Raw genomic sequence first — 13,567 nt, 5'->3', positions numbered from 1 at the left:
TTGGGGGAGGCCATTGTACAGCAGTGGACATCATTTGGCTGAAACGAACGAACGATAAGGTATTCCTCCATATTTTTCTTCCTTACCATTAGCTTCGTATCCTAACAAATAGGATGTAACTCTCAGTTGTGTGTTGAGTTGACTCATCTCCTCGATTTGCAAATATCCTCTATATTTAACTTTGAAAGGCTTTGGCTACAGAGACGAGTATTACAGGCGTTTGTTCTGAGGTTATTTATTTGAGTTTTTCCTTTGCGTTTATGTTTTACTAGCGGCCGCCCGCGACTTCGTACGCGTGGATCCCGTTTTACCCCCTTCATCTATCTTACGCGGTTTAGATTTTTTCATACAAATGTTTTTTCCCGCTAACTCCCGTTCCCGTGGGAATTTTGCAATATCCTGTTGTAACTAAGCTTTAAGTTTACTAAGGTACCTGCATGCCAAATTTCAAGCGTCTAACTTAAGCAGTTTAGATTTTTCATACAAAAGGATTTTCCCGATAATTCCCGTGCCCGTGGGAATTCCTAAGTATCCTATAACCTGCCCAGGAGTACGAAGAATAATTGTACCAAGTTTCGTTAAAATCCGTCAAGTAGTTTTTGTTTCTATAAGGAACATACAGACAGACAGACAGACAGGCAGACAGACAGACAGACAGACAGACAAAAATTTTACTGATTGCATTTTTGGCATCAGTATCGATCACTAATCACCCCCTGATAGTTATTTTGAAAATATATTTCATGTACAGAATTGACCTCTCTACAGATTTATTATAAGTATAGATGTTAGCTGAACTGAACATTTATGTTTAGATTGTAAAATTAAGTACTTTAACAATTATTTTTAGGATTACATTATTGCTGATATCCTGAGATTGCAGCAAACGCCAAAGTTATATAATTTTTTGTTACTTTTAACACATTGATGGACAGTAACGTCCACGGGCGTTCAGGTAGGTCATGTGTGATGGCTCACTACTGTTCGTTTTTGAAAAGTTTTTATAGATAGACATTACACTATCGTTATGTAACGTACACAAGTAAAGCTCACTTGCCTTCGTGAGTTGCAAGAACTACTACTAACTTTAAACGACTTTTTGGACTTATTAATTGTTTTTCCTCACCCTCACTTCCAGTAGAGGCCTACCAACATATAGTTAGTAGAGGCTGGATAAAAAAAGGTATATAAATTTTCACTAATTAGTACGCTAAATGAAGTGAAATCACCAATTTTGAAATTACACGGAATTGTTTTGTCCACGCCAAAATTTGTCATTTAGAAATCTCGTCACGGACGTTGAATACCCTCATTAAATCAAGTCCGAACTAAATACCCATTAACAAGTTTCAAATTTAGCGGACATGCTGCGAGTTGGACGTTCGTTCAATTGAATTGAATGGGACGTTCATTCGTTCAATTGAATCCATAGATTAGTGATGGTAAAGTATCGGTAAGTTTAGCTCATAATCAAGAAAATTAAATACCGGTAGGTAAAACTGAAATGGAAACATTAAAATTTACTTTTTTACTTTTTACTTTACTAACTGTATCGAAAACGTAAATTGTTTACTAGGTTAAACGTTAAGTATGATACTTTAATTTTTTTAATGCAAGATAAGGCAGGTATTTGACTGCAATCGCATTACCGCAATAATTTTTGCATTTTATAAAGCTAAATATACCTACTTATGCTATGATTCCCTCGAAGTCTGACAAGCAACCAATATTTTATCAGCAGAATTAAAACACGAGCTACTTTGTCTTCGGCATGGCTTCGTAGTCTATACTTGTATGCACAGTTTGAGTCTAACTTTTCCACTGTCTCTGGTTTCTGAATATTTCAGATTTGACTCCCAAAATCCTTATTAATTTTGGCATCATAGTCACCAACCATTATTTTTAACCCCCGACGAAAAAACGGGATGTTTTAAGTTTGACGTGTCTGTGAGTCTGTGTGTCTGTCTGTGGCATAATAGCTCTCAAACGGATAAACTGATTTTGATTTTGTTTTTTTCTTCTACTTCTTTTTTATTGACACTATCGATAAAAATCATCGATAAAATCAATCCAAAATTGTCATCACTAGCTCAGATTAACGGCGAACTGATCGCTCGGTCGGGGCATCGCGTAACTCAATTTACTGATGAACCAGTATTATGGTTATCAATCAGTGTAACGGTTATGAAAGCGAGTTCAGATCGTCAGATTGAAGGAATCGGTAGATCCCCTTGAAGATAGTGTTGAGTTGCAGTAAAGATGAGGAATCTTATGAACTGTACAAATTATTTATAGAATCGTTTTGATATTTGATTCTGCTTCTCGAATCCGTACTAATAATAAAAATGCGAAAGAAACTTTGTCCGTCTGTTACAGTTTCAGGATTAAATCACTACTGAACTGATTTGGATGAAATTGCTGTAGAATAATGAGATCCAGGGAAAAACATGGGGTATTTATTTATCACGGTTTTTGAAAGAGAACGCGCGCGGTAAAATATTTTTGTGACAGACCAATATTCACGCGGGTGAGGTCGCAAGCAAATGCTAGTACCTTATATTATTTATTTTTACCTTCCTCCTACTCCTCCTACTTAATTTGCCTCAAATTAAGTAGAGCTGGCAAAATAATGGATAAAGGCCGAAGCACACTTACAACCCGGAAATGGATCGTAACCGTATCAACTCGAGGCGGTCAGTATTATTTTATGAAAGTCCGTACAAACGCCTCGCCTCGCTTCGCCTTGCGGCGAATGGCGATACTGTGTTGATCCCTTACCGGGTTGATAAGTGTGCTATTACCTTAAACATACATAAGTAATACTTTCGTAATTATAATGTGCCACCTATTCTATTAAGGCCCATAAAAACGGAATCTCCAAAATGGCTTTTCCATGCAAATGACAAGTAATCAAATTAGTAGGAATTTAATTACAGGGTAATTTCACAGTTGTTTTTCATAATTGAAAGTAAAAACTTTCAGTACGGGAACAACATGAAAAAATTAAAAGGTTCCTTACAAAATTAATTTTCAATGATCCGATTTAAATGACAACTTTAATAAGTATTTTTCGTTCTTAAAATAATTTTCTATCATTTTTGTAACACAATAGAGAACAGAAAAGAGATTTTAAATATTCTATATTTTAACACAAAGTTAAATATAATTTTAATAGCAGTCTTCTCAAAAGATATAGAGCATTTCAGACTGTTTCAGTTCAATGAAAAGTATACCTTACTGTTTTTCTTGTAGTCGGCTAACTCCAAAGTACGTCAAAATCTCTTCTCAAGATAAATATGCTCTAAAACTTTCGCTCCGTCAAACGATTCCAAGTTCATTAACAAAACACTAACTTGAAATTATCAATTTAATTATCTCTAATGTTCAAATTAATGCGAATCGCGAACAAAATCGCCCCAAAGGGACGGGGTCATTTTGTATAAACTGATTAGAATTTTTTCCACGTCTCCATTTCACCCTTTTTGCATTCACTCCTTTAATTAATCTTTATTATACGAACCCTTATTCAGTAGATGTTTTTTTAACAAATTCTTAATTGGAATTATTTTTTGGTTGTTGTAACCAATCTTTTTGTTGCTTGAGGGTTATGAAAAGTCTGGTGTCCGCTTATAACCTGTCAGAAATTTAACATGACTCATCACAGACTCTCATTCTTAAATAGCTTCGTTTCAACCTAATACCGCCCACTGCTGGGCAAAGACCGATAAGAATTTGCGGCCTTCACCGGTAGTCGGTTCACTGAATAGAAGGCAGGAAGGAAGGCCTGCCTAGCCTACATTACGTTTACTGGTCCACGGTCGCCAATCGAGAACTTTTCTGGCCCAAAGGTCTAAGTTCTACAACAATAGGCTAGTTTCCTAAAAAAAATTTTTAGTCCGTCATGTTTAATTTATTTTTTTATATTAATATCAAAAAATATTGGACACCTATACTTTATTTGTCAATCTAACAAATAATTACATAGTTATGGTGCGTTGAAATTCCGCGCGACGTCACAAAGTGCGGCACTTTTATGCACTCATTGACGTCACGGGCCCCTTCTTATGAACTTTGGCGCGCCTTATCTCTTTAATTTTTCATTAAGTAGTTTGAAAAAGTGAAAAATACGTTTAGAGTATTGTTTGATAAGTTAACTGACGGACTAATTAAAACTCTTGCTTTTTGACCCAGGAAACATCCCTATTCCTTGTTATATAACAATGAATTATTTAATTAGCTGTAAACAATTTTAATTTTGAACTTAAATAAAGTGTAATTTATTAATTTGAAACAGGGAATCACGTGAGAGTCGAAGCTCGGACATTCGAGATCGAACTTCCCGAATTTAAAAGTGCTTCATTGTGTCACCAACTTGATAGTAATATTTACCTACCACTGCTGCGTGCAACGGTATTTGTCCCAAATATTTCCCTCCGTGGACCCGTTCAAGCAAACATTCATAAGTAGTTCACGAACTGACGCGAACTCTATAATCACTTTTGCCTACATAAATAAATAATGGACACTGTGAAATACACCCGGTACAAGATGGTTACCAAGTAAATGAGTTTGTTTTTGGATCGGCAGATTAAAAAAAGCTATGAAAATTTTTCAGTGGAAAGCATAATTTGAAACGAAGAATAGCTGTAAGGAGTTAAGTATTAATTTAATAGGATTGTGAATTAAAATTTTGCTGAGGGTTTGTAAAACGAGTGCGAACACTCGAGAGGAAAATTAATATATCAACAACATGAAAAACACTCATAAAAAGTATGAAAAAAGCGATAAAGCACAGCGAAATCTCATCCAGCCAATTGAGCCGAAGTCGCTGGCAAAAGTTAGTAATTTATATTCCAATCCGAGACGTTAGGTGCATGTTTGTGTTCCTCAATTTATGCATTGCGCAATACGCGGCTGGGGAATAAATATTTTTATAGGGGAAATTCTCTGGAGTTATAGGTCCGAACTGGGGCGGGGGGCAGTGCCGCGTTCATATACCGCTGGGTCGGCGCGCCGAACGCACGCGTCATCTCGCGATCGTCGAAATCCGCAATTTACGCGCTATTCCCGAATGTGTTTCACGGTTAAGTAGTGATGTGTGTGTGTAGTGAATGAACCGATGGAATGCAAGTGGTACTTGTTTTTGTAGCCGAATTCGATGGTGAGTAATAATAACTGTTGATTTTCTTTTACTTGATATCGCTTACTGTTTTCGTTTGAGGTGCACTTTGAGAATACAAATCGGCCGGTTATCGGAGATTTGGGGGGTCTTTTTACGGATTGTGTGAACGTTTATGCGGATATTGGATACGGATTTTAACTGGGAACCGGAAAAATGGTTGAGCAACCCCGATTTATGAGTTAAAATTATGCGTTAGCTTACATTTCAGTATTCAGTCAAAAGATGATGACACTTCCTACTTGGTTTGAAGAAAAAAATATTAAATTAACTATAGTTTAATAATAATCCTGTCCTACCATTATTCTTGATAGAAGAATGAACATCTTACTTATTGGATTCTTGCAGTAAGAATTTTCTTTGATCTTTCTTTTCTATAGGAGCTTTTCGGAATGAATCTGGGCACTTTTATCTGTCTAATACTGCACAATTCTATTTGTTCAGCTTATAATCGGTTGCATATCTACTCATATGGTTATAAGTATGTATTAAGTTGAATAATTCTTAGTACTCTAGAACACATAGAGGTATAGATATGTATATTATGTAAAAGGAACCATGCTGACGATTTTTCCGGAAAAGCTCTAATTTATAGGTATCATACCAAGGAAATTTGATGCATTTTCACTTTTCATCACATGAAAAACATTTTTGTAGGTTAGCACATACGAATATAGGTAAAGAAAATAAATCACAGTTCTCTAAATTTCAAATATAAATGGATATAAACCATTGTATCTTAATTATAACTTAGGCCTTATCATTAATATTAATCCTAATTAAAATTTGAAGAACATTGGCATCCCTGGAGATTTACGAAACTTATTTAAAAGCTTAATGAAATAACTAGTTAAATAAGTTCAAAAAGCTGTCTAACCACCTGGTGGCGTAAACTTTGGATTGTGAAATAATTACAGAATAATTTTAACACTCAATTGAGGCAATTATTTTGAATTGTTTCTGTCTTTTCAGTCAAGTTGGTTAATCTCTTTTTAATAAAACTCACTTATTAATTAATTAAATCGAAATAGAAACTAAATATCTAACTATGTCGTAAATTGGATGGGTATTTCTCATCAAATTGCGAAATTTGATTCCCGAGCCATTAGTGCCGAGTCACATGCATTAAATTACATAAGTCTTTTTTTTATTTGAATGTACGCTGTCTATACCACTATTGCATAAAAAGAAAACGTATTACCTCTAAAGAAAAAAAAGATATGGCTACTTTATTACCGTGAAAATCATTCCCTCACCTTGTCCCTTAGTCCAAAATTATTACTAAAATGCCTATTAACTTGAAATATATCAATATTTTTAATAATAAAATTATGCAAATATGTAAGAAAGATGTTTGTTATTGTCCATAAAAGCTTTCATCTTACAACAACAAATTTATAAAAACAATGATTCGATTTTAAATGTGTCCCGCCAAATAAAATCATTCCCTCATCCTATTACGAATATTCGATTTCTGAATGTGTCAAACGATATTTAGGAACGCAACTTTAAGTTTTTAGTACCTGGATACACTCTCAAATGATTCAAGATGGCAATTTCTTCTCAACAGTAGGTTAGTTCGTGTAAAAAAATATTTTGCGTAAAATTGTTAAAAGTTAAATTTATGACGATCATTACCTCACGTTACATTAATGTATTAAGCATTTTAATATTTATCATTAAAATTTGTTGGTTTTATGCGTTTTTGGGAGTAAAATACATATTAAAAATGTAACAAGCAAATTGAGGTTATGTGTCGGTGTTTTTGTAGCTTAAGTTAAAATTCGTCATTCCCTCACAGTCATTCCCTCACTTCTAAGTGCAGTGAGGGAATGACGGTCGTGTGAGGGAATGATTTATCCAGTAATCTGCGGTTTTTTAGATTGTTTAGACACCGTTGATTTTTAATCGGCCGATAGTTTAGTCGGGTTGGGCTCTCAGTGCTCACACTGATTCAACTAAACAGTTGAATCGGGCGTGGGTGCGCAGACCGCCGATTTAAAATCGGGCCGATTGCTTCATTCGATAGAGAGCTGTTGAAGAGATCAGTCGCGTAGAATGTTTCCCAGAAATATTATAATTTTTTCTATACCAAATTAACTCATGCCTGCGGCTTCAACTGCTCGAAATTCATATTGTTACATAAAAGATAAAAGTTTAATAAAAATCATCTCAAATTTATACATCATGAAAAGGAAATTGACCTCCTTCTTCTCGAAATTGGACCTACCTAGCTGAATCGTTTGTCCGAGGTAGACATACTTGTCAACAATCTCAAGAATCGAGCGCAACATGGACGTTCGACATAAGCTTCGTTTTGTCCGTGTTCATCCTGTGATGACTCGGAAACGTGGCCTCTCACTATAGACCCTATACAGAAGCTCAAAGTTGCACAGCGTACTATGGAGAGGGCTATGCTCGGTGTTTCTTTACGAGATCGAATCAGAGATGAGGAGATCCGTAAACGAACTAAAGTCGCTGACATAGCCCGACGGATTAGCAAGCTGAAGTGGCAGTGGGCAGGGCACATAGTACGCAGAACTGACGGCATGAGGCAACATGGTTCTGGAATGGAAGCCGCGTACCGGAAAACGCAGCGTGGGACGTCCACCCATAAGGTGGACCGACGACCTGATAAAGGTAGCAGGAAGGCACTGGATGCAGGCCGGGACCAACCGTGCGATGTGGAAGTCATTGGATTATGTTCAGCAGTGGACGTCCTGTGGCTGAAATGATGATGATGAAAGGGAAATGATCATGAAAAAGTGAAATCGAGAGTAATAACTAGTTAAATCAATTAATTAGTAATAATAACCTTTCCCGCCAAAAACGAGGAGCAAACTGAAGCTATCGGCCGAGTTGGACGACGAAAAATCGGCCAGTCTGCGCGCGCGTAAAGGAGCACCGTCTGATCAAGCTATCGACCGATAGTTAGACGATACTTTAGTTGGAAGGCAGTTGGGAATCGTATTCAACTATTTAGTCGGCCAAATCAAATCGGCGTAATGTGCGAACTTCCATACATGCCCATACTGATTAACTGCCCGACTAAACTATCGGCCGACGAAAAATCGATGGTCTGCGCCTAGGCTTATTTATTTCATGTAACTTGTATTTCATGGTATTTAATTTAAAAGAGGTGCATGTATGTGGAAGCAAAATAGCACGACAAAAGAAGTTGAGTGATGCAAAAAAATAAATAAAAAAGAAAGAGTACGATAGAAAAAGGCGAGAAAAATTAAAATAATACTGAATCTTTGAAAAAACTGCGGGAAAACGAAAGATTAAAATATTTAAAGAAAAAAGCGAAAGTTCAAGTAAAAACTTAGACTAGTGAATACCCGAAATACTTGTCAATGCTTAAAGCATGCCAATATGCCATTTGTACATGTTGTTTTTTACTATAATATAATAATAAATCATTCCCTCACTCCGTTAATCATTCCCTCATTTATTAATTTTTTAAAACCTCATTTTTTATAGGTAATATAAAAAAATATGGAAGACCAATACCCCTGGACAGATCTCTAAAAGTAACTTTTCTGATCTCTGCAAAAAATATCTAAGTTAATGTAAAAAAAAAGAAATTTAAATAAAATCTCAAATTTTGAGATTTCATAAGAAATACCCGGATACGGTTTGGGCTGGAACTCTGGAATAAAATGTTTTGTGAGAAAAAAATACTTGTATCTTCGATAGTAAATACAAATAGACTATGTGCTGTCTTGTCACCACTACTACCATCATCAGATATTATCTTACTTCATCACTTGCTTATTTTATTTCCACTGATAAGGTTTCTACTTTCTATGGTTCCTGACTTGAATACATTGTGTTTTCAAGCATTTTATTAGTGTATAGTTGCTCCAATTTCTTAATTGCCCTTTACATATACCTAGTTTGATGACATTAAATAACAATGTTGCCTGAAATGTTGCTTTTCTTTCTAGTTCTATGCAGTATTCTGCTCTAACAGACTGAAACTTAGCTTTACTATTCCTATAGCTACAAACTCCATGCCGAAACCGCAACGGGATTCGATCAATGTATACACAAGGGTCTTGACTAATACACTGTTATATAACGAAGCCTCTTGTACCATAGTGTGGGTTGTCATAGCAAGAGTTAAATGCTGGGATCACCCAACCTACATTGGTTGGATTTCATTGGAGTAAACTATAGATCCTGGCTATACAGGAGTTGCAAACTGGAAAGATTATTCCCGATCATGGGGCAGACCACGGGCACGGTATAAGAACGGGCAGCAGCGCTCTCTGAAAAAGATCAATCTTTTAAACTGCGATCTCCTACCCGCCTGCCAAGCGATGGGGATCATGGCAAAACCCTCCACTATAGTGGCGGAGGCTCATAGTCCAGCAGTGGACTGTAAAGGGCTGTGGATGATGATGATGATGACGGGGTCAGACTAAATAAACAGTTAAGGAGTCTGCGATGGCTCAATCAGACTAATGATGGCGTAGCACGGAATCTTGTTTCTTTTTTTTAACAATTAAACAACAAATTGATATTTTAAATAATCGGAAAAATTAAGGTTTAGGTTTGATCTGGTGAAGGTCGCGCGAATCTTGGATGCTTTTTTATGCATAACAAGGTTTGTATAGTACTAGCTTTCCGCCCGCGGCTTCGCCCGCGTGAAGTTTTGTTTGTCACAGAAAAACTTTATCGCGCGCGTCCCTGTCTCAAAAACCGGGATAAAAAACTATCCTATGTCCTTTTCCGGGACTCAAACTATCTCTATGCCAAATTTCATCAAAATCAGTTCAGTGGTTTAGGCGTCAAAGCAAGACAGACAGAGTTACTTTCGCATTTATATTAGTATAGATATAAGTAAAAATCCTTGTCCAGCAGTGGATGTCTTTTGAAATGAACGAAAGGACAAAGGTTTTGGTTTATTGATATTAAGATACGGAACCCTGACGCGAAATCACTCGCTTGGATGGGTCAATTATACGTTTCCCAGGTACAAATATTTGAAAAGGACTCCAAATGGGGTCCCGATGGACCCCGTTTGCAAGCTTTGCGAACTTGAATGGAGCCGTTAACTTATTTTTGGCAATTGAATTACATAATTGATGCAGATAACATATCTGGATGTTGTTTGAGTTTGTCTCATATAAAAAACCGGCCAAGTGCGAGTCGGACTCGCGCACCGAGGGTTCCGTACAAACCTGCAAGGTTTATAAAGTTCGTTCATTACGACAATCGAGTCATAACTATGGTATTTTTATTGCAAAATGAAATTCATAACATTACAATGGGGAAAGTAACTACTTAAAAGGAGAATGCCCAAAAGTGGTATCGCTCGAAATCTAATTGTACATTGAGGGTACCACACCGTAAATTCCTTTCTTCATTTGTAATGATTTGCGAAAGTAGTAAGAAATTGTAAAACCTCCGGAATAAAATCCGATTTTAATAAAAAGTATTGTAACAATGAGCTGCAATCAGCAACACCTATCACCGAGCAACGACACTACGTAGTTCGCACGGTTGTCAATAGATGGCGCTGTTCGTAGTTAGCTCGCGGTATCATTTGATTTTTTCCTGTCCTTAAGTAGTCAGGGCTAACCACAAATCCCTTTCCCCTTGCAAAATGGTATAAATAACATTGGTATGCACGCAAGATTATTTTGTGTTTATATCTGATCCTTATCAAATAACGCTAGCTTTGGCGTAGCTAGGGTTTTTTTTTAGGCAGGGTAACTATCTACAAATATAAAACAAGTATTCTAAGGTAAAACCTGTAGCTATGCCAATGGACACCATTCATTTCACTTAAACCAAAATTACGTCAAAGTCCGGAGTTTTATAAAAAAAAATATGCGGTATGATTATTTTTTATTTATTTATTTTTCCTATATTTGCATTATAGGTAGGTACCTACCTCAGCGTTTTGAATTTTTGCGTTGATTTAGAATTTCTCACAGTTTAGAGGCAATTAGATTTAAGAAGTGTTTGATATGAATTTCAACTTTAATATCTCTACGCGTTCATGTGAAAAAGGGTAGGTAGTAAGTTTATAATTATTAAAAAAATATTTTATGTCATGTAAGCAAAAATAATATTTTAAATTTTATATAACTTCAAATTTATCATTTTCGCAATTTTTCCTTTATCTGTACTATATAACGTTGCTTCGTGCCGAATTTCAAGATTCTGAGTTCACAGGAAGTACCTTGTAGGTTTTGATTCCCTAGCGTGTGACGGAAATTCGTCTAAGGTGTCGGTATAAACTGCTGTATCTTTTGATCGCGTTAACTTAGAAGTTTGATTTTTTTACTTCTTAAAGGGACAATAGATCTAGGTATTTGGTATAAATTTCAATTTGATAACTTTATTCGTTCGTGAGAAATAAGGTAGTAAGTTTCATTTTATTAAAATATTTTTATTATATTATATAACTAAAAAAATGTAATTTTCGCAATTTTTCCTATATTTGCATTATATGACAATGCTTTATGCCAAATTTCAAGATTCTGAGTTTACGGGAAGTATCCTGTAGGTTTTGATTCCTTTGCGAGTGTCGAAAATTTGTTGAAAATATCGACATAATCGGCTGTATCTTTTGATTGGCTTGGCTTAGAAGTTTGATATTTTCACAGCTTAAAGGGACAATAGACCTGAGTATTTCATGTGAATTTCAGCTTGATACATTCACGCGTTCTTGAGATAAAGGATCTTGACAGAAGGACGGACGGACAACAAAGTGATCTTATAAGGGTTCCGTTTTTTCCTTTTGAGGTACGGAACCCTAAAAAGGGTAATTTAATTTTTGGTCTGTCTAATAAAGTTGCGCTACAATTTCCGTCGGAAAATATCATCAAATGGAGGATTCCCTTTTATTATGTGAGATTTATTAACATTCCAGGAAGAGTATTTGAAAACATTAGAATTCCATTTGCATACGAATTGACAAAAGTCTATAAGAATTCGTCTACCATCCATGAGTTCCTCCCCGTATCACGAAATCAATTTACTTTGCACAAATAGCGGAAAATCGCCCCAAAATGTCGCGGTTTCGACAGAATAGGGTAGGATATTATATCAGAAAAGTAGATATAGAAACTCTAATGTCACTCTCGAAAAACGTCTTCATGTTTTTAATGCAAATTTTTTTGTTAAACGATTAAATAAAATTAAAAGATTAAAATTAACATTAATGATTTTTATAAAATGCAGTAAATTTTAATGTTAAGCTAGTTTGGTAAATATTTTAATTAAATTGAATGCAATAATTTAACTGTTGATTTGTTTTATTTTTTGCTTTTTACTTTGGCTCGTACCTCCTACTCGTATAAAGTGCGCTTTAGATTTTTTTGGGTAAAATATTAATAGTTTTCTCCATATTATTCCCATAAAGAAATCTTTTATAAATCAATTATCACATAATATGTCTACTTATACAAGTAACTTACTTTTCTTTCTTTATTTCTACAATAATAATAATTCAACAAAATTTTTACAAGAGTGCAATATTGCATTTCTTGTAAATATTATTTGCTGTAATTTTTAAGCAACTAAATAATGGTCAAAAGCGTCTCATAACTCGAGCTTATTCTAAACTATAGCCAATGTTACAAAGCCAAAATACGCTTGCCAAAACGCATATACAGGGTGTTAGGTAAATGGGTATATGAGCCGACACTAGCCCATGTTAACATGGGCATATAAATGGTAGGGTGAAATCAGAAAATTGATATCTTCATTTTAATTATTTTAATTTTCATATACAAATCGGATTTTATAAATTTTATTTTGTAAAATTAAAATGATGCTATCAAATTTCTGACTTCACCATACCATTTATATGCCCATGTTAACATGGGCTAGTGTCGGGTCATATACCCATTTACCTAACACCCTGTAGTTGTTGCAATTCACGAAGGCGAGTGAGCTTTACATGAATGGTACGTGGCTGTTCGTTTCTCAAAAGTTTTGATAGACATTACACTATCGTTATGTGCATGTACATTGTACACGTACACACACAATTAAAGCTCACTTGCCTTCATGAGTTGCAAGAACTCACTTCACCTCAAGCCATCGGAGACACCGCGCGCACCCCTTGCTTATAAACTTGCCAACCAAACTGTTCAACGTAGTTTCTTTCAATTAACCTGTAATACAGTCCACTGTTCGTTCATTTCACCATTTCCCGGTCGAGGCCCCTACATTTTAAACTTTATCAAACGTTTTCAACCTTGCAAAGCGTCGAGTATATTCACCTCTAAAGTACTTCTCAATGAACAAAATGTTTTTACACGGTGCACGTTACATGTCCGTCCTCGCATACTCGGCTACACATTTTAGTATACATAAATAATGCGAGAATTCCATGCTCCCGGTTAAAGTATACCTACATTAACT

At 35.5% G+C, this 13,567-nt stretch overlaps 1 protein-coding gene across 1 annotated transcript in view; it reads left to right on the top strand.

Annotated features, from left to right (window-relative positions):
• Positions 1–5,010: 5,010 nt before the first annotated feature.
• The window catches only part of LOC135081221 (leucine-rich repeat-containing protein 24-like), a 122,125-nt gene continuing 113,568 nt past the window's right edge, over positions 5,011–13,567 (top strand). The window contains exon 1 of the mRNA XM_063975967.1: positions 5,011–5,161. The gene's annotated coding sequence lies outside the window, so the exon portion shown is untranslated. The remainder of the gene's footprint in view (positions 5,162–13,567) is intronic.

Source organism: Ostrinia nubilalis, chromosome 19 (assembly GCF_963855985.1).
Source record: "Ostrinia nubilalis chromosome 19, ilOstNubi1.1, whole genome shotgun sequence".
In the NCBI taxonomy this organism is placed as follows: domain Eukaryota; kingdom Metazoa; phylum Arthropoda; class Insecta; order Lepidoptera; family Crambidae; genus Ostrinia; species Ostrinia nubilalis.
This window is presented reverse-complemented; position numbering and strand designations above follow the sequence as displayed.